The following is a 25,101-nucleotide window of genomic DNA, read 5'->3' on the forward strand; positions in this document are numbered from 1 at the left end:
CCCACAGTTTCAGCCACTCTTCAGGTGAGAAGGCCCCCACTCCCAGAATAAGCTCTTGCAATCAAATCAGTGGTGAAGTGAGTAGAGAGCTGTTTAAGCTAGACTCATTCCTGCGTCCTTTTAGGAATCTTTCGTCTCTGTCTGTGTTCCCTAGAAAGCAACACACCCAAGCTCAGCATTGTGCAGTGGTGAACAGCCTCAGTATCTCTGCCTACTCCCACCCCCTACACGCAAACACACACACACACACACACACACACACACACACACATATACACACTGACATATGCCTTTTCAGGAAAGACAGTGCCACCAAAAGGCAGCCCTGGGCCAAGAGCATGAATACCAAGAGGAATAAGCCTGCTGGGGCAGGAAGTCCTGCTCCTCCAAGGCTTCTGGGCTGGATCTGAACATGGGGCAGCCAAAGCATCTAATGGAGTTCTGGGGACATCCTAGCCACTGTTTGTTGTTCACATCAGAGCTCTTCACAGAAATCATGAAAACAACCCAGGAGGAACGGGGGATTCCAGTCACAATTCAGTGCCAGTGAGTTCTGCCTCTACTGGTGGGGCATGGCATACACATCCTCTGCTGATGGGGCATGGAGAGGGGGACTCTGAAAGTGTGGGAGTCCAGGGAGGGATCCCATCTCCTACAAGGGGCCCTGAGATGGAGCAGCACATCACATGCAGTTCAAAACTCACCCTTCCTAATAATACCTGCCAATAACAGCCCAGAATGAGTCAATCTGGAAGTGAGCTGAAGGGCTGTGAGTGGCCAGAGCCACTAACGTGTCCACCACTGTGCTGGAAGCTTCGAGTGGCCAGAGCCACTAATGTGTCCACCACTGTGCTGGAAGCTTCTCTGGGGACTCTTGAAAGGAGGGGACCTCATATCTGCCACCAAAGAAGAGGCCAAGGGGACAGGCAGGGAGTTGGCATTTACAACATGTACCAGTTCTGCGCACTGTAAAATGGCATCCACATTACAACTTTCTCACCAACTTCATAAAATACATTTTATTGGCATTGTTATGGTTCTAACTCAGACAACTTCATAAAATTTTTCTTTCCTACGAAGAGGGTGCTGTTACACATTCACTCATTTGAAAGACAGAAGTTCAATTGCCAAGGCCCATTTCATTAAACATGCACACTAAGACACTATTTTGTAAAGGACTAGGGCATACACAGACTATTTATAGTGCTTTAATTTAGAGGTTTTTAATGCAACCAACTACACGGAGATGTAAAAAAGAAAAAAAAAGACAGAAAACATGTTTTCATCAAAATTTAAAAATTGGGTAACATCCCCTTGAAAATACAGAAGATGAGGCAATGCCCATATAACTAGATGGGTAATGGGCTCATCTATCTCCATGGCCCCCATCATGCCATCTCACCTGCTTACAAAACCTGTAGTGCCTGGCAAGCCTGAGGCCCTGCTCTAGATGACTCACACACACTATCACAGGAGTCTCCTACAGGCCAAGCCCTGTGCCAGGCACCATGGGGAACTAATCGAGTAAGACCTGATCTCTGTGCCCCAGCGATTCATTCTACCTGGAGAGACAGATAGACACACAGAAATAACTGACCAAAACAGGAATGAGAACAAGACAATAATGGAGGAGCCAAGTGGAGATAAAGAGATCTCGCAGGCAGAGAGAAGCAATGGGGTCCCACAAAGAAATGTGACTCCTTGCTCCAGCCCCAAGACTTTCTAGTGGGATGGCCTAGAGTCCCTAATGAGGTGTCAGTCCTAGCCCATCCTAAACTAATCCTTAACAAAGCAGAAGCACATTCTACTTTTCACTTGTTTTTCCCAAAAAGTGCCCCAGGGTCCACAGTAGAATCACTTGGAAGCTTCTTCATCCCACACACAAACAGTCCCCACTATCTAAGGAGTCAGACTCCCTCCTTACAAGGGTGAGGGGTGATGGGTGAGGGGTTTCTGCTCACAGGGACATAGAAAACTCTTGCCAGGTGGCTCTGAGGTCCATATCGTATTACTCAACCACCGCCCGGCCCTATGCCAGAGCCCATTCAGGCTACAACCTCTCCATCAGGGATTTGTCCACAGCACTGGTCATCCTACTCAGGGATAGCCTGGCCTGAGGCTAGACCTAGTCAGGAGACCAGGATTTGGCATCCTTGGTCTTGTGCTTGAGCGCATGGCACAGCAGGGCTTCCAAAGTGTGCCCAAGGGCAGAGGTATTTTAAAGACATGCCAGTGTCCTCTTCTCATAACCTAAAACCTCTTTCTTGGCTCCTGTCACATTCTCTTCCCCAGGATTCATTCTACCCCCTCCTGTCTCATGAGAGGCAGTGGCTGATGACACAGCCAGAACACCCAACAATAAAGTAACAGGCTTTAGGAGTCCAGGTGAAGCTCAGATCATTCATTCTTTCAAGGACAGGAATTAGCCACCAGCCAATAATAAGCATGGTAAGGACAGGGCTGAGCCCATTCATTGTGCACTGATGATGGGAGAGCACAGGACTCTGCAGAATCAGCAGCAGCGGGGTGACAAAGACAATTCCTTGGGCCTGAACGATCTAGTTCACATCCTAACCCTGAGAGTTCCAGATTATGTATCTTAGCCTGTCAACCTCTGAATCTGTAAAATAGGGATCATATTTGGGGGCTGCACATTGAGAATCAAATGAGAGGACTTAACACAATGTCTGGCAAAAGGAGGCAGTATGCAAATAAATATTGGTTCTCTTCCATCTGAACATTATTTGATGAATTAATGAATATACAATAGAAAAAAAAAGAATTTACTTGAACATGTTCCAGACCACTTCTAATTACTCCATTCTTTTGTTTTTATTAGAATTTCCCTGGGAGTAGCGTGTTCACCTTCATTTTCTAGCTTCAAAGTTACATGCAAAAAAGCTGCCTTCTTTTTATGTACTTCTCTTGTAATTAGGGTACACTGCCACCAGGTGGTGGTGGCTGCTTTGGGCTCATTAGCAAGCTGGAAGCTCATGAGTTGTCTTAGATCTAGCTACCACCATGAATTTTCCAGATATTAATTTTCAAAGAACAAGAAAGGCTACATATGATTGATTAGAAGATTCTATTAAGTGAAGGATTTTTTTTAAAGGAAAGTGCTAAGCAATTATTCTCCCATGACTTTCAAGCATAGCATGAGAGGGTAAGGCTTTAAATTTGGGCAAAATAGATGACATAATAGAAAGAACTAATTGACCAACAGGATAATAACATTTTAGAATAAACTGCTAGGAGACTGTAGAGAAGACACTCAGGGGATGTTCCCAAGAGCTAAAATAAGCCCAGAAAAGCTATGAGGGGACAAAGAGATTAGGACAAAAAAAATCAGGAAACCAGGATTTTCTTTGGGCTCTGCTACCCAACACACTGTGAGCCCCTGCCCAGATCACCAAACTTTTCTATGCCTCACTTTCCTCACTATAAAAGGAGATGAGGGCGTAAAGGGTCTCTTGTGGCTACCCGTGACCTCAGCTGACACATATCTTCAACCTTTCTGTGTTGCATCTCCCTGATCCGAGCCTCTGTCTTCCCTTGTGATGATAAATCTCCACCGCAGGCAGACCCCAAAGCAGTTGCATGAAATCTGATCACTGGTGCCTGAGGGTGTTAAGAGGCCAGAGTGGGAGACCAGCACAGTCCGGGACCAATGAGTCCCTAAAACTTCTCAAATAGTCCCAAAGCTCAATCCCACTCAAACCACATCCCAGTTCTGTACTCCCTATACTCCTGCCCTCACTGCTTGTCTGTTCTTGGGGTCCACCTAGATGCCATCTCCTCTTTGTGTATGGCTATGTGCGTGGCTGTGTAACATCCAGTGCCTGTTCTGTGGGGCAGGGATCACAGCTTTTCTTATCTAGAGAGCACCCTCAACGGAGAAACAGCATGAATGAGACTATTCATGTTCCCTGCTTTCCTTTGAAATCCTCCTTGTATGGATGTGGTAAAAAAAACAAAAACAAAAAAAATCCATCAAATAGCCCCTAACATCTAGCTCCTTCATATTGGCTAATTCTCAATCTTTGGCAGCCAGGGGAGAACTTTCTGTAAGATTCCATTCCTTTGAAAAAATCATGCTTGTAAAAATATGAGCAAACAAGTCCTAAGGAAGCCCCAGGCCAAGAACACTTCTCTCTTGCCCACTAAGATTCAGCCCCGCAGGCCTCCTTTCCAACAGCCGCACACCTCCCCTGCTCCAACAAAGTCTGCACAGCAAGACTGGTTGTCGCCTCCCCTGCCATCATTCTGGGCAGCTGGAGCATCCTGCACAGCAGCCTGAACCCTATGGGAACCCTCTGGTGGTCATTCTCAAGCTTATGTCAACAACATCTGCACCCACATGAACCAAGAGGAATGACAATCAGGGATTCTTTAGGAGTAAACCAGGTTTTAAAACATCATTTAAAAAAATTAATCTCCATTTAAAACATCAATTTGCCTTTTTATGGCCAAAAATATACACTGCAGCTCAAAGAATCATGAAATAGAAAATACATTCTTCAGCTACGGGGTACTTGAAAGACGAGGTTATTTTAATCTTTTAAAGGAAAGTTTTACAAATAGGTCCCAATACGCTCCTGACACATTGGTTGCTAGTAGTCTCCATAGAGAAAGGGCTGCAGCCACTCTTTTAACTGCAGGGACACGCTGGCCTGCAGCCACATGAACAACTAGCGATCATCCTTTTTCAATATCAACTCTATGAGTCAAACCTCAGCATGAACGCATTAAGAGGTAGGTATTTGCTGATGACTAATTTAGGTAAGTTAAAGTCATTACCTAAACTCATCAGAATATTAAAATGATAAAATAACCTTTTATTAACAGTAGCCTCCTCTATAAATATAGAAACAATGTCTTCTTTCTTTAAACAAATTTATTCGAGATTCGTCACTTGGGAATTGGAAAAGTAGGAGAGCTTCTATTTCTTTTCCGGTCAATAAATTAGCAGGAAGGAGAAGGTAAATGCTGAAGTCGCTGCATAATAAACAATATTGCATTTCTTATCTTGATTAAACTTAGGCTGATTCATATTTACTGCTATTTTTTAAGCCCGCATTTCATATTCATAACTGAAAAACTAACAACGCGTGTGCATGGTTTTGTTAAAATGTGCTTTTATTGAATGTAGATATTTATAATGTGTAAATAGGTGGTTTTAACCAAACAAAATAATTTGAACGTCTGTTATTTCTGTTACACTTTATTTGCTTAATATAGTTTAAAAAAATTCACCAAATATATATCATTTCCCTGCTAGATTGGAGATGGTTTCCCTCTTAATTTACAAATATCTGCTTCAATTTGTGTGAATAAAAAAAGTTCCTAAAAGATTACTACATTTTCAGATGCAAAATTAAACACAGACAAATGAAGTTAATTCTCTAAATGCACCTTTTAAAAAAAATCCTGCATCTGATTTATGAAAATCTAAGAGCTTAAATCCATTATTAATAATTTACTTTTTAATTGAAAAAGCTAAGTATAATATATGTTAAAATCATGCCTTGCATTGACTCTTGCAGTCAAATCAACTTTGGAACAAATAGGGACTGATCGTGCCTTTGGGGTGCTCAGTGTGTCCAGCGTGGCCCGAGGGACCAGGATGGCTCTGCCCACCGGGTTCCCAGTGGACAGCTCTCCCAGAGGGAGGACGCATCCCTTCTCCATCTCCAGACACCCTCTGCATCAACTTCTGCCCTCAAATGAAATGTGCACAGAAGATACAAACTGCTATGACATAACCTTTCTCTCAAACCTTTTTTATGAAGAAGCTTGCTGATTCTTGGTAGAGCGCCAGTCATTTCTTATTAGGACCAAAACAGCTCCCATACCTGCAGCCTCCAACCTTCAACCAAAGGAGGCCACAGGCAGGGAGACAGGAATCCCCAGGTTCTGATAAAGGGGATGCTGATGTGGGGCTGAGAATGGATACAGCCCTGGGGAGCCAGGGAAGCCCTGACACACCTTCCTTGGCCTTCCTCCTTCACAGAGCCACCATCTTCCTCCTTCAGTGGCCTGTCTTCTCACCTCCACCCAAGTCTGCTCCACTAGGCTGGATGTATCACATGCTAGGACAGGAATAGCACAGGCTTTGGAGTCAAGCTCTTCTGGACTGGACTCTTGGCTGCCATTTCTACTTCTGTTAGGCATGTCATCTCATCTCTGTGGGCCTCCATGTCCTTAACTATAAAGTGTTGTAGTCAAGATTCAAGATAATACTGGTAAAGACAGTAGGCCAGTGCCTGGCTGCTCTGTCAACATCAACAAATGTCATACGCACACATATGTGAATCTGTTCCCATTATCAGCTCCTCTGCAGGGCTGGCAGTAGCAATCATAAGAGCTAGAATCTGGAATCTACCACCAATAAATGCTGTCCAGCTCAGGAAGGAGAAGGGATCTCTGGTGTTCAGACACCAGTCCCGCTGGGATAGACCTGGTTTCTCCACAGTCCCTACCACCTCCAATATACGCACCAGTATCTCTCACTTCAAGAAAAGGCATGGCTAAGGCACTACCATCAGAAGTCCTATACCTGTTCAGATGTTAGCACAACTTCTCCCATGGTCGCCTGACCTCTGACAGAACCAAGAACCTGAATCCCAGACACTCTCTGGAAGCCAAAAGAGGCTGCCAACCCATTACACGTGTGTCCACCCAACCGTGAGAGAGCGCCTCTAAATTACCCCCTGTTCACTTGACTGAGGAAGTAGCATTTGTTTTTATTTTCCAGGACAGACAATCACTCGTATGTGGCAGAAATAAAGATAAATACCACCCATTGAACTTTAAATCAAAATGCTAATCCCAGGCTGACTTCTCTGTCAAGGTCTGACACTGAAGTAATTCAGCAGGCTTTGATTATACCCAAAATTAATGCTCTGGTGGAGATTATGTCTATTAATCACAGATTTTGATGGTGTGGCTGTTCATGTTCCTCCACTGGGTGACATCCAAAACTGCCCTAATGGCCAGGAGACCTTTGCCTGGCTGTCCTCAATTCAAAGATTATAAGACAACCTCCAACTGGGAATATTTGAAAAGACCACCTGATGTTAACAGTAAAAAGCTCAAAGGGGAGGGCCATCTCTAAGAAACAGCTAGAAGGTGACATGTTCTGAGCATTAAAAAAAGGTAGAGCACTATTTTGTCTTTACTAATGACCAAAGAAGAGAGAATGGGACTGGCCAATCTGAATCCAGCAGAAAAGATCCTAGAGTGGATCCTGGGGATGATCACACCAAACACAGTCCCAGGCAACCTGCCCTCACATCCCAAAAGACCACCCATAAGTCAGTTTGGTTTGTGTGGGGAGAAAAAAAAAAGAGAAAAGAACAAATCTTGGCTCCAGAGGTCTAAATGGGATAGTTAGGAATCCAGATTGGAATATCAAATGTCCATTTCATCTCTGCAAAGCTGGAGTCCCTAAACCTCCCCTTCAGTCTGAGCCTCTCACTCAATACCTATTTATTGGTTGCTTACCTTGTATCAGGCTCCATTCTAGGCACTGAAGAGATGTCTGAACAAAACAGAGTAAGATCCCTGTCATCATGCAGTTTGCATTCTAGGGAACCTGGCAATTGGTCTGGTCCAGTCTTCCATTCTCCACCCAAAGAGCCACAGAAGCTGGTCTGTTCCCTCTGTCCGAGCAGCCTTCGGCTATCAACCACACAGCTGCCAGGGCAACTTTCTTTCTTTCTTTCTTTTTTAAAGATTTATTTATTTATGATGGACAGAGAGAGATTGAGAGAGAGAGAGGCAGAGACACAGGAGGAGGGAGAAGCAGGCTCCACGCCGGGAGCCCCACGTGGGACTCGACCCCGGGACTCTAGGATCGTGCCCTGGGCCAGGGCAACTTTCTTAAAGGTAAGTGGTTCCCCTCCCTAAAATGGAGAGTCCATGCTTCTTAGGGGTCTGGTGGGCCTCCATAACCCTCTCACCTTACCTCTCCAAGCTCGAGGCACTTGAGAAATATACACAGAGCTGGTCAGGCTCCTGCCCCACGGTTGGCCGTTTGCTCTTGTGCATGCCCCACCTCCCTGCCCTTCACTTGTCAAATACCTCCTCGCCCTTCGAGATCAGCTTCAGAGCAGCTCCTCCAGATGCCCTAGGCCCCTCCGCTAGACCCCACAGCACCCTCGCTTCTTTCAGCGCCGGCACCCACCATGCTGAATTGCCAGTGCCTGCACATTTGCTCTTTCTCCCTCAAGACTGAACTCCATTTAGCCTGAAAAAGTGCTTTATATGTTCTCTAGTCCCAGCACAGTGTCTGGAGCATATTAGGTGCTCAATGAAAGTTTACTATCCTGAACCAATCATACCATAAAACCTAACTACCCTTTAGTACATTGTTTCCATGGAAAAATTGTGTTCCAAGTTCTGCTTGGCCTGTTGGGGACACGGCTTGCCCATTCACAGTCCCAGGGACAAATGTTGGTCCATTTGGCATGTCGTATCCTGTGCTGTGCCTCCCATCCAACCATTCCCAGGCAGTGTCACAGGGTCAGCGTGGAACCACCATCAGATTAAAGCTGGAGAGTCCAGTTGGGTTTGCCCCTACAGTCTCACTCACGGGGGGATGAGAGTCCCAAGGGACCTCAAGATGGTTTTTTGCCAGATGGTGGCTCATGGTCCTGGGACATTATCCCTAAGGTCAACTACAAAGGATTCAAGTTGACCCTAACCCTAATCCAGGCATGCTTTGCAGAAAGTCAGGCTCCTGAGCACAAATATTCAAATCTTGTTTTCTCCACAGAGAAAATAAATTCACTTATAAAGAGTTTTTTAAATAAATAATAAACCAGTATTATTGGCTACTGCTGCACCATACCCAATACCAGCACTACCTGGAAGTGTGAGCCACATCACCATGAATGCATGGCCACAGCACTGAATATGCTGCCTCGCTGGGTCAGAAAGAGGCATCCTCTACAACTCTTCTCTGGTTCTTCTGATTATCAAGAAGAAAGCTTCAGGGATGCCTGGGTGGCTCAGTGGTTTGAGCTTCTGCTTTGGCTCAGGGCATGATCCTGGGGTCCTGGTATCAAATCCCACATTGGGCTCCCTGCAGGGAGCCTGCTTCTCCCTCTGCCTCTGTCTCTGCCTCTCTTCTGTCTCCCATGAATAAATAAATAAAATATTTAAAAAAGAAGAAAGAAGAAGAAGAAGAAGGAGGAGGAGGAGGAGGAGGAGAAAGCTTCAGCTGGGGACTAGGGTGTCATTTAGCACTTCTCTCCCACATCCTCATTTCACTTTTTTAAGGAATCAAGAGCAAGTTTCAGACTCGGAGTCAAAAGTTAGATTTCAATACCCATCAATTTCAATGTCCTTATGTTTACAGTTATCTGCAATTTGTTAAGAAGTGAGATTTCAATTTGTGAGAAGTGAGATTTTTCCCTGACAGAGGTGAATCAAGTTTCCTTTTTGAAATACATTTATTCAAGGTTTTAAGTGACTTAAGGACAAATATTGGTTTTAAGTGATTTGACCAAGGACAGATATGCTAGCACCGGTGGTAACGGGGCAAAGGGAGAAATCATGGCAGGGACACTCAGATGGCAGAAGCTAGGGAGCTAGGGAGTGTCCCCAGTTTATATAGCAAATTTTCAGGGAGGTACAATAACTCAGACACTTCATTTGAAGATCTGGAAATTCAGTTCTCTTATGACATCCCAGATCACTTGTGAGCTGTCCCTGAATATGGAATCTCCACATTGGAAAATAAGGAAAGCTCAGAAGCACATATCTCCTTTGTAATGGGATTAGGGGGAGGCAATAAATCATATAAAATGGGCTGGGGGGAGTACTGAGCCAAGTCACAATGGCCTGAAGGCAGAGAAGGTGGAAAGTAATTTTCCATTTGTAGAGAGGCAACCTTTAGGAAAGCAAGGAGATGAAGAGTCAACCCCAATCATAGGGAAAAAATGTCCTCAAGGAAGTGGAGGCAGCATGTGGGAACTGTCAAAGATGCTGGAAAAGAAGGGAGAAATATCAGAGGGGAAGGACAGGCCAGAAGCAAGCCTGTGTTGCTTGTTTCGGGGGGACATGAGCCAGTCTATAAACCTGGGGAAAATAAGATGGAGAAAGTGAGCCAGAAAAGGATGAGAAGGCATGGTCCCAGAGCACCTGCTGGCACCTAAATCTGCCCAGCTATGGGATCAGCAAGCTGGTCTAGGATTGGGGGATCAGGGCTCCAGCTCAACGTGCCACAGCTCCCTTGTTAGATTCTGGAACTCTGTGGGTCCACGCCTAGCCTCCCAGCTGCTCTCCCAAGCTCTGGGGGAGATTGGGGCCCATATTTATGAGTGTTTTCAGAGCCCCGGGCAGTAATTTGCCTAGACAGGACACTGGATCTCCATTACGCCAACGAGGCACACCCTCTTAATGGTTCAATGATCTCCTCACTGGAGACCATGCTGAAATTTCTTTATTAGAAGGACTTAGGAGCAATTCTCTAGTTGGACGAGGGATGTCATTACAGTTTATGTAAAGAGTAGGAAATCATTTTCCACTTCACAACTGGAGGGAGAGCATCGGAGGGGCCCTCTATTCCTTGGGCTGTTTATGGATGACATGCAAGCAAATGCAAAGTACCCAAACCCCAAGTCCTGAGGCCTCAGGATAGGAAGGACCTCCTGTGAAGAAGGGATCTTCTCTACCAGGTTCTCCAGCGTTTCCCAGCCCATCTCCATCAAAACTCAGCTGCCCATAAGGGATCCCTTCACACTGAGGAATAGGACCAATAACAGTTAGTGAGTCTGCGTGTTTAACAGATTGCACCCTTAAGAAACCACAGCCTTCAGGGGTACCTGGGTGGCTCAGCAGTTGAGCGTCTGCCTTCGCCTCAGGGTGTGATACCGGGGTTCTGGGATTGAGCTCTGCATCGGGCTTCCCGCAAGAAGCCTGCTTCTCCCTCTGCCTGTGTCTCTGCCTCTCTCTCTCTCTCTCTGTCTCTCATGAATAAATATATAAAATCTGAAAGAAAGAAAAAGAAAGAAAGAAGAAAGAAAGAAAGAAAGAAAGAAAGAAAGAAAGAAAGAAAGAAAGAAAGAAAGAAAAAGAAAACACAGCCTTCAGAAAACAGCAGGCTGAACACACAGGATCTTCTCCTCCTGTAGGTAGAGGGGGGCAGAAACCCAGACCCACAGAGAGAATGAGCTAGAGAAAAGACTTCATTAAATTCCTTGATGAAAGCCCACAGACAAGTGCTTCCTTTTGAAGCAGGATGCAAAAAGTCATCGGCAAGAACAGAGATGGAGTCTCTCTGATTCTTAAATGTGGACTAGATCTCTGAGGAGCCCTGCAACACAAAAGACACACAAATAGGAAAAATGGTCAATTCAAAAAATAGTTTCCCTCAGCCCTTCCTCATCTTCCCCTGATCCCCATTAAAAAATTCTCTAATCGGTACCTTCAGATAGAAACAAGGCATTGTTTCTATCAGATCCAAGCAGCAAGAATAGGACACCATATTAAAAAAAATAGAGCAAACAGACAAAAGTGATCTTTAAAAGCTTAGAAAATTATTGTCAAAATATATGTATCTTTCAAACAATGGTTGTAGGATGAAGCAAAGGAACTCTCCCCACACAGAACAGGAAAGCAAAAGAAGAGCCATGAGGGCTCATGCCAGGCACCCAGCTCCCATTTGCAGCCTGCTAATACCAAGTTTACTTTCTAGGCCCCCTTTCTTAGAGGTTATTTGAAGTACTGTAGTCAAACAAGGGTATCAATCATGTAAGAGAAAGACAAGGGGCCAGGACACAGGGAGTGGATCAATCCACAAGATCAGAGCTGAGAAGTCCCCAGGCAGGGGCAGAGCGGGGGGCAGGGCCCACTGTGCAGCAACCCTGCAGAAAGCCAGTCAGGACTGGAGCATGAGGGTGAAGAATTTCAGGAGGGAAGTCTCTGAAAAATGAGAGGGTGCAAGCTCAGTTACACAGTGTGATAGGTTGTTTAGAAATACTTTGTGGTAAACTTATTATGGGGGGAAACTGGGGATATGATACTGGCATATACTACAAAAAGGAAGGAAGGAAAGAAGGAGGGAAGGAAGGAAGGATGTAAACTACAAGAGGAAAAAAGAACAAGGAAGACAGCCTCCAAACATGTAACAGACCAAATTAAAGCATTATTTTGAGCAACTGGCATCATTTGAAAAAAAATGCTAGAAATACTTAATTTTGAATGGCTCAGGAGCGATGGCATTAGAAACTTGGACAAGAAAGACAAATCAACAGCATGTTGCTGGCCTTGTGGTGAACAACACTTCCAGATTATGATGTCATAAATGCTATGTGATGGATTTTGTCTTTTAGAATCAACCCACAGTCAAATTATGAAAAGTTCCACTGTGGTTAAAGAACTGAATACAAACATCGACCTTCACAATGTAAAAGTGAAGGCACAGCTGACAAGACAGGATGAGCTGCTGGGGAGCAGGCAGTGCCACAGTCCTCCTCTTACAAAAAAAAAAAAAAAAAATCAAGAGATGTCATCTGCTGGACTAAGCAAGAAATAGAGATCTGGGTGTTCAGAGGAATGGGGTATGGAGAATGGGAAGGATAAACAGATTAAAGCTTCAATCTATTATTTCAGGTAAGTCAACAGACAGTGTATGCAAAAGTCCTCTGAATTTGATAAACCAAGACACATTGTGATACACATGTTACATAGGCATAATCACCAGAAGAGAAAAAAGTAAATACAATAAAAATGGTCACATATGAGAAGTCCGGCTGAGAACAGGAAGAGATAGAGCACGTCAGGCTCCCTGCGGGGAGCCTGTTTCTCCCTCAGTGTCTCTGCCTCTCTCTGTGTGTCTCTCATGAATAAATAAATAAAATAAAAAGTCTTTTAAAAAATAAGAAAATGCTGTTCGAGAAAAAAATTAAAGACTTTAATTATAATTTGTTTATGGGGCAGCCCTGGTGGCTCAGTGGTTTAGTGCTGCCTTCAGCGTGATCCTGAAGACCCGGGATCGAGTCCCGCATTGGGCTCCCTGCATGGAGCCTGCTTCTCCTTCTGCCTGTGTCTCTGCCTCTCTCTCTCTCTGTCTCTAATAAATAAGTAAAATCTTCAAAAAAAAAAAAAACTTGTTTATGGGTGCCTGGCTGGTGCAGTTGGTAGAGCGTGCAACTCACGCAGTTGGTAGAGCATGCAACTCAAGCCCCACAATGGGTGTGGAGCCTCCTTAAAATAAATGAATTAATTAATTGGGAAATATGTATATTTAAAAGATAAAATGGATCAAAATAGTTATTTTTTGGCATTATAGCAAAATATGAGTCTCTACATTTGAAACGGTACTGCACTAGTGTTGTATCAGTGCTAATGCCCTGATTTTGATCCTTATAAGTATGGTAATGTAAGAGAATTTCCTTGTCTTTAGGAAACAAACACTGAAGCACTTAGCAATGGACAGGCATTGCACATACAACTTTCAAACAGTCCAGAAAATGACAGTTCTGTGTGTGTGTGTGCAGGAGAGAAAGTGGTAGAACATCGATGACTGAGAAATCTGAGCAAAGGCATGTATTAGTCTGCGAGGGCTGCTGTAACAAAGTACCACACACTGCGTGGGGTGGGAGGTGGCTTTCTTTCTTTCTTTCTTTCTTTCTTTCTTTCTTTCTTTCTTTCTTTCTTTCTTTTTTAAAGATTTTATTAATTTATTCATGAGAGACACACAAAGAGAGGCAGAGACATGGGCAGACAGAGACGCAGGTTCCCTATGGGGAGCCCGATGTGGGACTCGATCCCAGAACCTCAAGATCATGCCCTGAGCCAAAGGCAGATGTTCGACTACTAAGCCACCCAGGTAGAGGAAGAGGGGGGCTTTCACAACAGAAATTTATCTTTCGACTATTCTGGAGACTGGGCGTCCAAGATCAAGGTACCTGCAGGGCTGGTTCCTTCTGGGGCTGTGAGGCAGACCCTGTTCCAGGCGTCTCCTCCAGCTTCTGGCAGTTTCTGGCCTCCCTCCGCTTCTTGGTACATCACCCCGATCTCTGCCTTCGTGTTCTCACGGCAATCTCCCTGTGTGTGTGAACTGTCCAAATCCCCCCTATTTTTTAAATATTTTATTTATTTATTCATGAGAAACACACACAGAGAGACACAGAGAGAGAGGCAAAGACACAGGCAGAGGGAGAAGCAGGCTCCATGCGGGGAGGCTGACTTGGGACTCGATCCTGGGTCTCCAGGATCACATCGTGGGCCGAAGGTGGCACTAAACCACCCGGGCCACCCCAAATCCCCCCTATTTTATATGAACACCAGTCATATTGAATGAGGGGGTCTACCCTACTCCAGGATGGCCTCATCTTAGTTTAACCAATAAATATGCAACAACCCTAATTCCAAATGGTGTCATATTCTGAGGCATGGGAAGGGGGATGGTAAGGAATTCAACCTATCTTTTTTGGTGGGGGATACAATTCAACCTGTCACAAGGACATAATGGAGTTCTTTGTACTAAAAACTTTTCTGTAGGTCTAAAATTATTTCAAAATTAAAAGGTTTTTGTTAAGGATAAATGGAAAGGAGCTCTAAGAAGGGACTGAAGGGGAGGGTGTACAGAGGACAGCATGATCGGAGAAGCCTTCTCCGGCCCTTGGGGTTCTAAAAGCCCCCCAGGGAGGCAGTTGCTGAGAGGCACCTAAGGAAGGTGACAAAGTCCCCATGCCCCAAGAACAAAGAGAGTCTCCTACCCCTGCCCCTGCAGTGATGGACTCAGGTCCTTAAAGTGGAGGCTTACTCAGGATTTGGGTCAAGAACATGAACCAATTTTTTTCCCGTTTGAGGCAAGCATATAGCAGGGTGTCCTTGCCCAGCATCTCAATAGATGCTAGTGGTGGTTAATTAGAAGAATGTTGCTAAACAAAGACGCTAAATAATTGTGTGTTTCACAGAATTTTATTCCTTAACTAGTATCTCTTAAAAATAGCATACTCCATATGAGAGTTTTCCGTTTATTCAAATCATGTCTGAGAAGCAGCACATTTGCACAGCAATACTTCATTGACGAGGAGGAGGATGGGGATGGTAGGTACTTCCCAGAGTATGAACCGGGTGAGGGAAAGCCCCAACCTGCCAGCCTCAGGCAGCTCATATCTGAGCCACCCAGATCTTCTCTTCTAATGCCTCCAGAGATGGGACCCAGCAGCCATCCCGTGTGGCCCACCCCAGCCTCTGTCCCATTCTCCTGCAGTACAGAAACCAGTAAGGCGGCATCTTCCTAGCTAGAAGCTTCCAAACTTGAGAAGCACCATCAAGCCAATCCAGGTGTCCATGTACTGATTCAATGTCCACATGTGCCAGGACTATGCTGACCAGCCTCCACGAAAGCATCACTGGACCCTCTCTGTGACCCTCAGCCTCCTTTTGGTTGGAGACAACCTGCAGTCCCCAAACCAGCCTCACAGAGTCATTCTCCAGCCTTATGCACCTTGCTGGGCCCCCTAGACAACCACATAAATTGGAAAGGGCACCAAATAGGATTTCTACTTCTGGCTGTGCCGCTAACCCACTGCAAGATTCTTGGGGAATTAATTCAATCTCAGATCCCTAATCTGTAAAATAATTAGGTTGAGTCAGATGCTGGGAATTAACACACATTTTCACATCTAGTGACCCAACTGGGGATGAGTCTCTAAGAAGATTCTAACTGACGGGGAAGAGAGCAAGAGGACAACTTCCCAGCTTGAATGGCCCTACTTGTTTTAATCCCACTCAGGGAGCTGGAAGGTCCATGCTAGACTTCTCCTGATAGCACTATATTCAGTCATATTCATCATGGGTCTATTAAGACCCCATGATCTTTTTTGTTCCCTCTCATTCATGGTTCTTTTTGCCTCCATCCTTTGCTGCAGTGATTTTTCACCAACTATTCACCAAAAGCCCAAATAGCGCTGAGATGTGAATTTTGCACATTTATTCCAACTTGAACATAATCTCTTTTCTTGAAAGCTGTCCAAGGTACCAAGCAGATGTCTTTCCTCGATGGGGTACCAAATGAGGGAAAATGAAGGTACAGATCACAGGACCTCAAGAGATAAAGCCTCTGAGGCCTGGTGTCCAGGAAGCCTTCCTCAGTCCAAGGAGGCGTGAAACAGGCCAATGGGTGTGGGGGATTCAGACGAGAAGGGTGAAAAGCAGGGGCAGGAAAAACGCATAAGTGAAGAGATGTTGGTGGGGCAGGGGGATGCCCATCTGAGGAGCAGCCCAGTCAGAACGTGAGGACCCAGGGTGGAGTGCCAAGGGAGGGCTGTTGCCCTACTTCTCATAAGTGCCCCTATACTCATTGCAATTTCACACACACACACACACACACACACACACACACACACCATCCACCACCTCCAGCTCCCCAGGGGAAGGAGTACTCTGGGCCAATCAATAAATTCCAGCCCCTTGGCATGGTGACTGGTTCAGAGATGAGCATGTGATCTAGGTTGGAATCACTCAGAATGAACCTCAGGACAGTGCAGGGACCAAGAAGTGAATCTCCCTGTTGCTGCTGTCGTCAGGACAACGGATCTGCTGCCCATGCTGGGAGAGCACGAGGCTAACCCTGACGAAGCGGGGCAGGAGCTGAGTCCTGCTAGCATATTGACTCATGCCATGCCTGAAAGCAGCACCACACTGCTCCTGCAATCACACGGGCCACTACGGTGTGAGTCTCCGTGTGCATATGCATCGGTTCTGCTCACTGTCGCTCAGAACCAAAAGAATCGTCAAGGACACAGCCGTAAGCTCAGACCAGAGAGGAGAGAAAGCGCTAGACCAGGGTGTTAGAGAAACCTGGCCTCAGATGCTGGCACCACCACAGGGCAGCTGCGTGAGTCTGAATAAGCCACTTGGGTGCCACAAGCCCCAGCTTCCTCATCTACAAAGCGAGCATAATTCACGAGCTGATGTATGTGGAAAGGGAGGCTCCGTGAACATTGGTAGAATCTGTGGCACTTGTACGTGATGCTGTGGGAGACACTGCAGCACTCCGGGCAGAGAACTCGCTCTAAGGAAAGCGTGCGTTATGTTCATCAGCCTGGGCACGGTACAGGCTGCAGAGGGAATGATGCCCGCCCAGGGAGCCCGTCGCATAGCGCCCTCCAGCTGGAGAAGAGACCACGCACCCCTGGGTGTGGTAGCAGATGTTGGGTAGAGAGCTAGAGCCCAGGCCTCTTTCACACCACGGACCGTGCCTGCCACAGGGTGCTGAGGACGAAGTCACCTGCACCTCCGCCACCTTTCCCCCAGTAAAATAGATAAACGACCCCTACCCTCTTTCTCTGGGACTGGGCAGAGAATTAACTATGAGCTCTACAAACTACTTTGTACTCCTCGTGGAAAAGCTGCGAGGTAGCTATAAGGGGTGATTAATTTTATGTCTCTAAATGTCTCGGTATCATTTGCCAAAATGATGATTTATTATTTAGACAACCTTTATATTTCCAAGGGGCTTTAAAATCATTTATAGTGGAGAATGAAATAAAACTGATTAGGGCCCTGAAAAACAGGAGTGGTGACGAGATGCACAAGGAGCTGGGGGTTATTTATCCAGAACCAGGGAAGGCAGATGAAGGACACAGCAAGCATCGTCAATTACATGCAAAGCAGTACTGCTGAGGAGAGGCCCATGTCTGGCCCATGTGAGATGAGGGGGAAAGAAGTGAGGAAAAAAGACTGCAAAGCATCCGGACTGGTTTAGGCTAGACATCAAAATGATAACAGGAAGAACTTCCTAAATGTATACGGCTTCTAAGCTATGCATCTGAAAACGTTTTCCAGCACCTTCTATGTTATAATACTATCTGGGAGAAAATACAATATAGAAAGACAATACAGATATAGTCAGAGAATGACCATATTCTTCAAGGAATGACAGAGGATGAAAACCATGGTAGAAAACTGGGAGGCGAACGCATTATTTCCTTAAGGGAGAAAGAGTCAATACTGTGTGCCATGAGCCAAGCCATGGTGGAAGGTGGAGACTGGGGTATATTTACACACAGAGGAAAGTAGAGATGGCCCGGAGACACCATGGGTTGAGCAAGAACCACCAAATCTCTTTTCCTCCTTAAAAGTCTTCCTAGGCCACCAGATGATGGTGTATCTGGATCTCAGTAAAGCACTTCATGAAATGGCGGATCAGCTGGAAAGCTCTGGGCAGAGACAAGTACAAATTGGTGGATTCGCAGCTGTAAGAGCAGTAGCCAAAGAGGGCCCAGTGGAAGCAGCATCTCCTGTGAGATTTCACAGGCTCTGCTCTCTTTGGCATTTTCAGCAACCACTTGGATGAAACCCTGCAAGGGACACTCATCCAATCTCAATTGCTGGGATGCTCATCCAAAACCAACCTGATGAAATGAACAGTCCTGCATGCTTAGGTTCAAAATGATCCCATCAGAGCTAGAATAGATCTGGCTTGATGGGCAGTGACGTTGCCAAACTGCAGACCCATCGCCAAGCTTATAGAGTTGACTGACAGATGATCCCCACACCTCCACTGTGCCTTCCTCAGAGTAGGATTCCCCAACAGACAGGCCACCGACTGTTCCTTTTGGGATCGAAGGTGTGAAGCCTTGAACCCTAGGGCCCATGCCAGGAACAGTCACCTGCCCCTTTGGTCACTGACCTGGAGCCTGCCTGGCTTCTGCCTCATGACAGCTTCAGGTGATGGCTTGTGTCCCTTTGATCTGTCATCTCCTGTTATCTACTGTTTGTAACAGATCACCCTGAGATATAGTGGCTTGAGGCGATAACATGTTAGTCCGCCTCACAGTTCTGCAGGTTGACTGGGCTCAACTGGGTAGTTCTCACTTGGGGTTGCTCAGAACATCGCAGTCAATGTTGGTAGAAGCTACAGTCATGAAAGCTCTTCCCAGTTTGGTAACCAAATGGCCCATTCACAAGGCTGGCAGGTGTGCTGGCTGGCATTATGGGAGCTCACCTGGGGCTGTCAACTGCAGTCCCTCCATGGACCTCTCCATGTGGCTTGGGCATCTTATACCATGACAACTGGGTTCCCGGAGTGAGCGTTCTAGGAGCAGAGTGCCAGAGACCCAGCTGGAAGCTGTGAGGCTGCCTATGACCTAGCTTCAGATGTCCCAGAACTTCTGCCACATTTTATTGGTTGAGTGAGTCACCAAAACCAGTCCAGACTCAAGGCGAGAGGCAGGAGACTACGCTGGCACAGGCCCATTGGTGAAGAGCAGGTGGGATGGCGGATACTGTTGTAGCCATTTTTGAACAATCATAATGGGCCACAGGTTTGAAAACATGAAGCACCACGATGAAGCTTGCAGCTGGCAAGGGCAAGGGGACACAGCTGCTGTGTGTCACACCCTGCAAGCCCCAGACCTAGACTCTTTAAGTCCAAGGTATACCAACCAGCAGTCAGCCCCAGCATGTTCAACACCTGGTCCTCACCTGCCAATCTCCTTCCAGAAACCCACTTGCCTCCCGGCACTCGAGCCCCAGCAGGTCCTGTCGCACTGCCATCCCGACCCTGGCACATCATGTCAACAGGAATTAACAGCCTCACCGCGCTGGACACACAAAGAACCAACCAGCACTCAGTGGAATGCAAGAACCCAGTATTATAACAGTAACAACAACAACAACAAAGTATGGTTCTTTTTGCAAATATTCGAAGAAAACATTCAGGGAAATCATGTTTGTTTTGGCTTATTGTGTGAGTTTGCAAGGTGAAGAATTCAATGGTTCATAAAGCTCATGTATTTGCTTCAAGTGTCAGTGCTTTTAAAAAGCAGCAGCAGGTGCTGGGGGAAGGGTGGACGGAAGGCCTTCAGCATCTGTGCGAACAGCTCACGTCTGACATCCTCTCCCCCATGGCTCCCCACTACCCTTGCCTGCTGTCTCTCTGCTGTTGAAGGCATCTGTCTGTGACATCATAGCCTGTTGCCATAGAAATTGATGCTATCACCGACTTCTGATTTCAGGCAATAGAATTTCTTTGTATTTACAATTTCCTAAGAGGATATCGGTGTGGATCTTCCTATGTATGATGTTCGTTCAGTGGGACACTTGGCAGTTCCCTGAGTATTCATTCGGTTCCCTGTCAATGATCGCCTCATGGGAATAGTAGAAAGAACCTGCCTTTCCTTTGGCCAAACTAGTTCTCAGTTTCCTGGTCCATAAAATGGAAATGAGGAGACTGAGCCTTTTGGGTTACTGCAAAGCATACATGAGGGTTAGGTGTTGTAGCATCTGGGGCAAGGCAGGTGCTCAGCAGGCAAGTCTTCTCTTCTCTGAACAGCCCTCCATGCCCACTCGCACCCCAAGCTGACTTAAAGAGCATGTGTGGCCCATTTTGGCAGGTGCTTCTTTTTTTTATTAAAGATTTTATTTATTTCTTCATGAGAGACACAGAGAGAGACAGAGGCAGAGACACAGGCAGAGGGAGAAGCAGGCTCCATGCAGGGAGCCCGACGTGGGATTCGAGCCTGGGAATCCGGTATCACGCCCTGAGTCAAAGGCAGGTGCTCAACTGCTGAGCTACTCAGGCGTCCCTTTGCAGGTGCTTCTGCCCAGAAAGGGCCACATGAAGCAGCAAAAGGTCATCTTCAGCCCCACTCTACCTCCTCGACTTCCCTCCCTCTTTCTCTCCATCCCTTCCTCTACCCTTACCTTCCTTCCTTTCTTCCCACACCCCATAGTCCAGAGCCTGACCCTTCTTTAGTCTAGAAAGATCTCTCTCCCACCATCCCAAGCACTCACCTTCTAGCCCCGGTGACCCCATCTGAGAAGTCTCCAGAAGCCCTGGATGCTGAAGACAGCCTCTGTGGATTACAAGGAGCTTTCCTCCAGCCAAGAGTCAAACACTACCATTCCCCCACCCCCAACCCAGACTGCTACAGAAATGTGCTGGGTTTTTTCTGGAAATATCTTGCTCCTTCCAGTTCTGAAGTCCAGAGTGACCCCCTCCAGCCTTTCCCTTCTGTGCAAACTTGGCCCATTCCACTTACCACACTCATAGCTCACAGAAGACACTTCTCTTCTGGGAGACGCTGGCCTGTCCTTGTTTTCTGGACACTTCTCTCTGAATTTCCTTCCTCCATTAAGGAGGCAGGTGAATTGTGTACACCAGTTCACACCTTCTCCTGAGATGTAATAGCTTTTAAGCAAAAGCAATCAGTCATCTGAGAGGCCACAGGCCCAGGAGCAAGCTACTCAAGCCTTTCAACCTAGTGTCTGGAAACGTGCAGGGTGAAAGGAACTAGGAAACCAGGTGGTCTCAGGGACAGGAGCGGTGGACCAGTCCACCCGCCGAGGGCACTTCTGCTTCCCTTTTGGCCAGATCTGAGGCAAGGGTGCAAGTCCCGCTGAGAAATCAGCTCAGTATGATCCTTGGTTAGACCATCTGGGTTCATTTATGCCAAGTCAAAGCTATAATCTGCTACCCCAATTCCCACAAACCATCCCACCGCTCCTGAGAAGACACAAGGTGATTGGAACAAAAAAAAATTTTTAATAGCAAAAAGTATGCTATTTTAAAACAGAAGGGTCCCTGATGTAATCTAGATCTGTCATCTTTGCAAAATGAGGTGAAATTAAAAAGGAACGTGCTCTGGCGTTGGATGGTTCATCAGAACAAGACAGCAAGAGGCCAGAGAGGTCTTGCTCACAAATCGTGTGTCAGAATATCCTACACCTTAAAATAAGAATCATGGGCATTGGGATCCCTGGGTGGCGCAGTGGTTTGGCGCCTGCCTTTGGCCCAGGGCGTGATCCTGGAGACCCGGGATTGAATCCCATGTTGGGCTCCCGGTGCATGGAGCCTGCTTCTCCCTCTGCCTGTGTCTCTGCCTCTCTCTCTCTCTCTCTCTCTGTGTGTGTGTGACTATCATAAATAAATAAAAATTAAAAAAAAAAAAAAAAGAATCATGAGCATTCCTGAAGGGTCAGAGCAAGGTCTTGACTTTAGGGAGCAAATCCTTTCACAGTGGGAACAAGAAAGGACTCCCACATGGCAGCTAGCGCCCCCGCCCCCACCGTCCTGCACATAGCACCGGCCTGTAACAGCTCAGCTCACCTGTAGCCGGGTCCGAGCCAAAGGCCGTCAGTGTCAGAGCAGAGAGATGCCAGGGCCCGGGAGCCTAGGCCACAGGGTGTCTGCAGAGTATGTGCATGCCTGTGGCATAGTGGGGACACGGTCTGTGGGGACCCGGAGACCAGGTTCCAGGCTGGAGGGCAGTGGGAGAGAAAGGGGGTGTCTCTGCCAGCTGAAGCACCCCTTTTATACCCAGCATACATTCCTCAATTCCAGAAGTGGAACAGGGAGACCTCCCAGCTCCTCTGCACATTCCCAGACAGCACCAGGCCTTAGGGGCCTCCTCTTCCTCCATTTTAACACTGTCTCAATTTCCATGTCACCAATGTTCTCCAGGATATACCATCTAGGAGGGGCTCCTCTGCTCTTAGTGGCCTCAAATTCCGACCCCCACAACCACTGTGTCCCACACAGCTGCCACAAACGAAGGGAGAACCAGAAGGGCTGGACTCCAGGGGCGTGACAAGTAGTGCAAGCTGCCCAGCCTCCCAGTTTCCCCAGTTTCACAGTGCCCACCTGGGGCCTCTTCCTCCTAGGAGGAACACGTTCCTATTTGCATTCGAACTTTGCACACCCAGAGAGTCCTCAGAGAAAGAGATGCAGGCACCTACCAGAACAATCACAGAGCCAGGCTTGGGAATGGTTGTCTTTTTCTGAATTTTGTTTTCTTATGTTATTATAGGCTCACCTTAGAGTACTTTAGGTTTCTGGATTTCACATGTTTTCTCCTGTCTGTTTGGGTTTACCCTTTTATTCCATCGTTATTTCTATCCCTATCTTTTCTCTGTACTTGAGCCATTTTCACTTTTCACAAATTCTTTTACACAATTAAACTCCCTGGTTTTGGGGTCCCTGAGTGGCTCAATGGTTGAGTGTCTGCCTTTGGCTCAAGTCATGATCCTAGAATCCTGGGATTGAGTCCTGCATCGGGCTCCCCACAGGAAACCTGATTCTCCCTCTGCCTATGTCTCTGTGTCTCTCATGAATAAATAAATAAAATCTTTTTTAAAAATTTAAAAATTAACTCCCTGGTTTTTACCACTTTATTATCATTTTTTTAAATTCCTCTACATGCCTAAGTCTAATGCTTTTCCTTAATTTTTAAAATCCGTTCTCCCTTTCAAAGCTTATGGGACTTTTGTTCCCTCTACCCAGCCGCAGAACAGCAGGTGCAAATGTTGGGAGACAGGAGGAAGCGCGGGAAGTGCCAGGAAGAGAGGAGGCAGCCAGGGTGGGGGGTGCACTGCAGGCGCCCAGGCAAACAGAAATAAATACAAAACAACACCAAGAACTTGCTGTTGGAGAAGTGCTTCGCCCTTAATTATTCTCATCACTTCTCTCTGTGTTGGAATAATGTGGATAATTTTTGGCTCTGTGATCAGAGAGCCCAGCCTCCATGATGTGAAAAGTCAGGTATCTCTTCCTTCACCTCATCAAGGCAGCCAGTTTCTGGTCCAAGGGAATGCTCTCTAAATGCTGGCAGAAGGAGGGAAGGACAGGGAAGTAGGGAGAGAAGAAGCAGGGATTTTTCTAGCCCTCTTTGTGAATAGGCCTCCCCTGAGGGCAGGGAGGCATCCCCTGTCCTACAGAGGGGCTGTGGTGCACAGCAGGGACACTGTCACCTGCCCTCTAAAACCAGCACCCTCTTCCTCACTCGGCTTCTCAGCTGTATCTGGATGGGACCACTGAACAGAGGAAAGGATGCATCACCTCGGGGGTGAAGGACATAGGAACGGGGTGTCTTCTCCTTCATGGGCCCCTGAATGATGGGATGGGCCAGAGCTCCCGCTGGCCTCATTGGCCTGTGTTATGAAGAAGAAATACACTTTATCTTATTGGATAACACATATGGAGCCGGTTGTTACAGCAATTAGCTGACATCGGCCAAATCGGAAATTGGCACCAGGGGTATCCATCTGTCCTCTGAGCTGGGCCCATCCCAGCAAGGCGCAGGGCAGGAGGCTGGGGTGGCAGCACCAGGGTAGGTAAGGAGGCAACCGTACTCCTGGCTGCCCATCACTGGGAAGCACAGAAGAAGGGCAGAAAGATAAGAGAAGCAGGGCCGCGGGTAAAACCAGTCCTAGGGCAGCCACCCTGCCCACCAGGGGGAGCTACGAGGCCAATGTCTATGCAGCCTGCAGTGGGTACGGAGTGGAGACTCAGACTCCCCAAGCAGAACCCCTACACTACAAGCCTTGGAGGAGAAGGGAAAGAAAGAGCACAGGAAAGAAAGCACTGTACATACCCAGCACCGTAGTGGCACAGACATATATTATCTTATACTGAAATCCCCGTACGGAGGTATTACTCATTCCATTTTGCCAAGGTCGAGATGACTGCCCAAGACCCACACCTCAAGAGTGGCCCAACTGCTCAAGAGAGGTGCTCAAGAGAGCAGATGGGCACCTGCTCTCTGAGACCACCCAAGGAGCACCATTCTATGTCCTTCATGGTGTTGGAGGAGGTCACTGAGAGGACCTGACCGCTGACTGACCCACGAGTTGGACCTGGGCGGTGGAGGATCTTTTCCCCTCCTCCCCTGCCTTTGGGTACACATTGCCCGCGTCCCCACTGTGGAAGCCATTTTCAAGGACATAGGCTTGAGACAGCAATATGCTGTTGAGGCTACCCGGATGGTAAGCATGACTGAACTCTGTTAAGGCCTCTTAAATAAACATTTAAGATTCTGGTGGAGAAAAAAAAAAAAAAAAAAGATTCTGGTGAAGATCTAAGAGTCTTGTGGCGCCCAAGATAGGCCTCGTACTGAAGCACCCTTATTACACCTGCCACCTACCGATCTGGAGTGGTCTGTCTCTTTCTTCCATCTCTGTGCCCTCCTAATGGGGCCTAGTTTGCAAACCAACACTTGGGAAATGGGGAGTAACTGTGGGGCACACACCCTGCCTGCCCGTGCCAGTCTGCACAAGGCACCAATCCATAAACACGAGGCACCAATCCATAAACACCAATCCATAAATTTTTTGGATCCAAAAAATCCAAATCCAGCC

At 46.8% G+C, this 25,101-nt stretch overlaps 1 protein-coding gene across 3 annotated transcripts in view; it reads right to left on the minus strand.

The window, feature by feature from the left end:
• Positions 1-25,101, minus strand: part of EPHB1 (EPH receptor B1) — a 474,340-nt gene that overhangs the window by 385,500 nt on the left and 63,739 nt on the right. The window lies entirely within an intron of this gene.

The sequence above is a fragment of the Canis aureus genome, chromosome 22, assembly GCF_053574225.1.
Source record: "Canis aureus isolate CA01 chromosome 22, VMU_Caureus_v.1.0, whole genome shotgun sequence".
Lineage (NCBI taxonomy): Eukaryota > Metazoa > Chordata > Mammalia > Carnivora > Canidae > Canis > Canis aureus.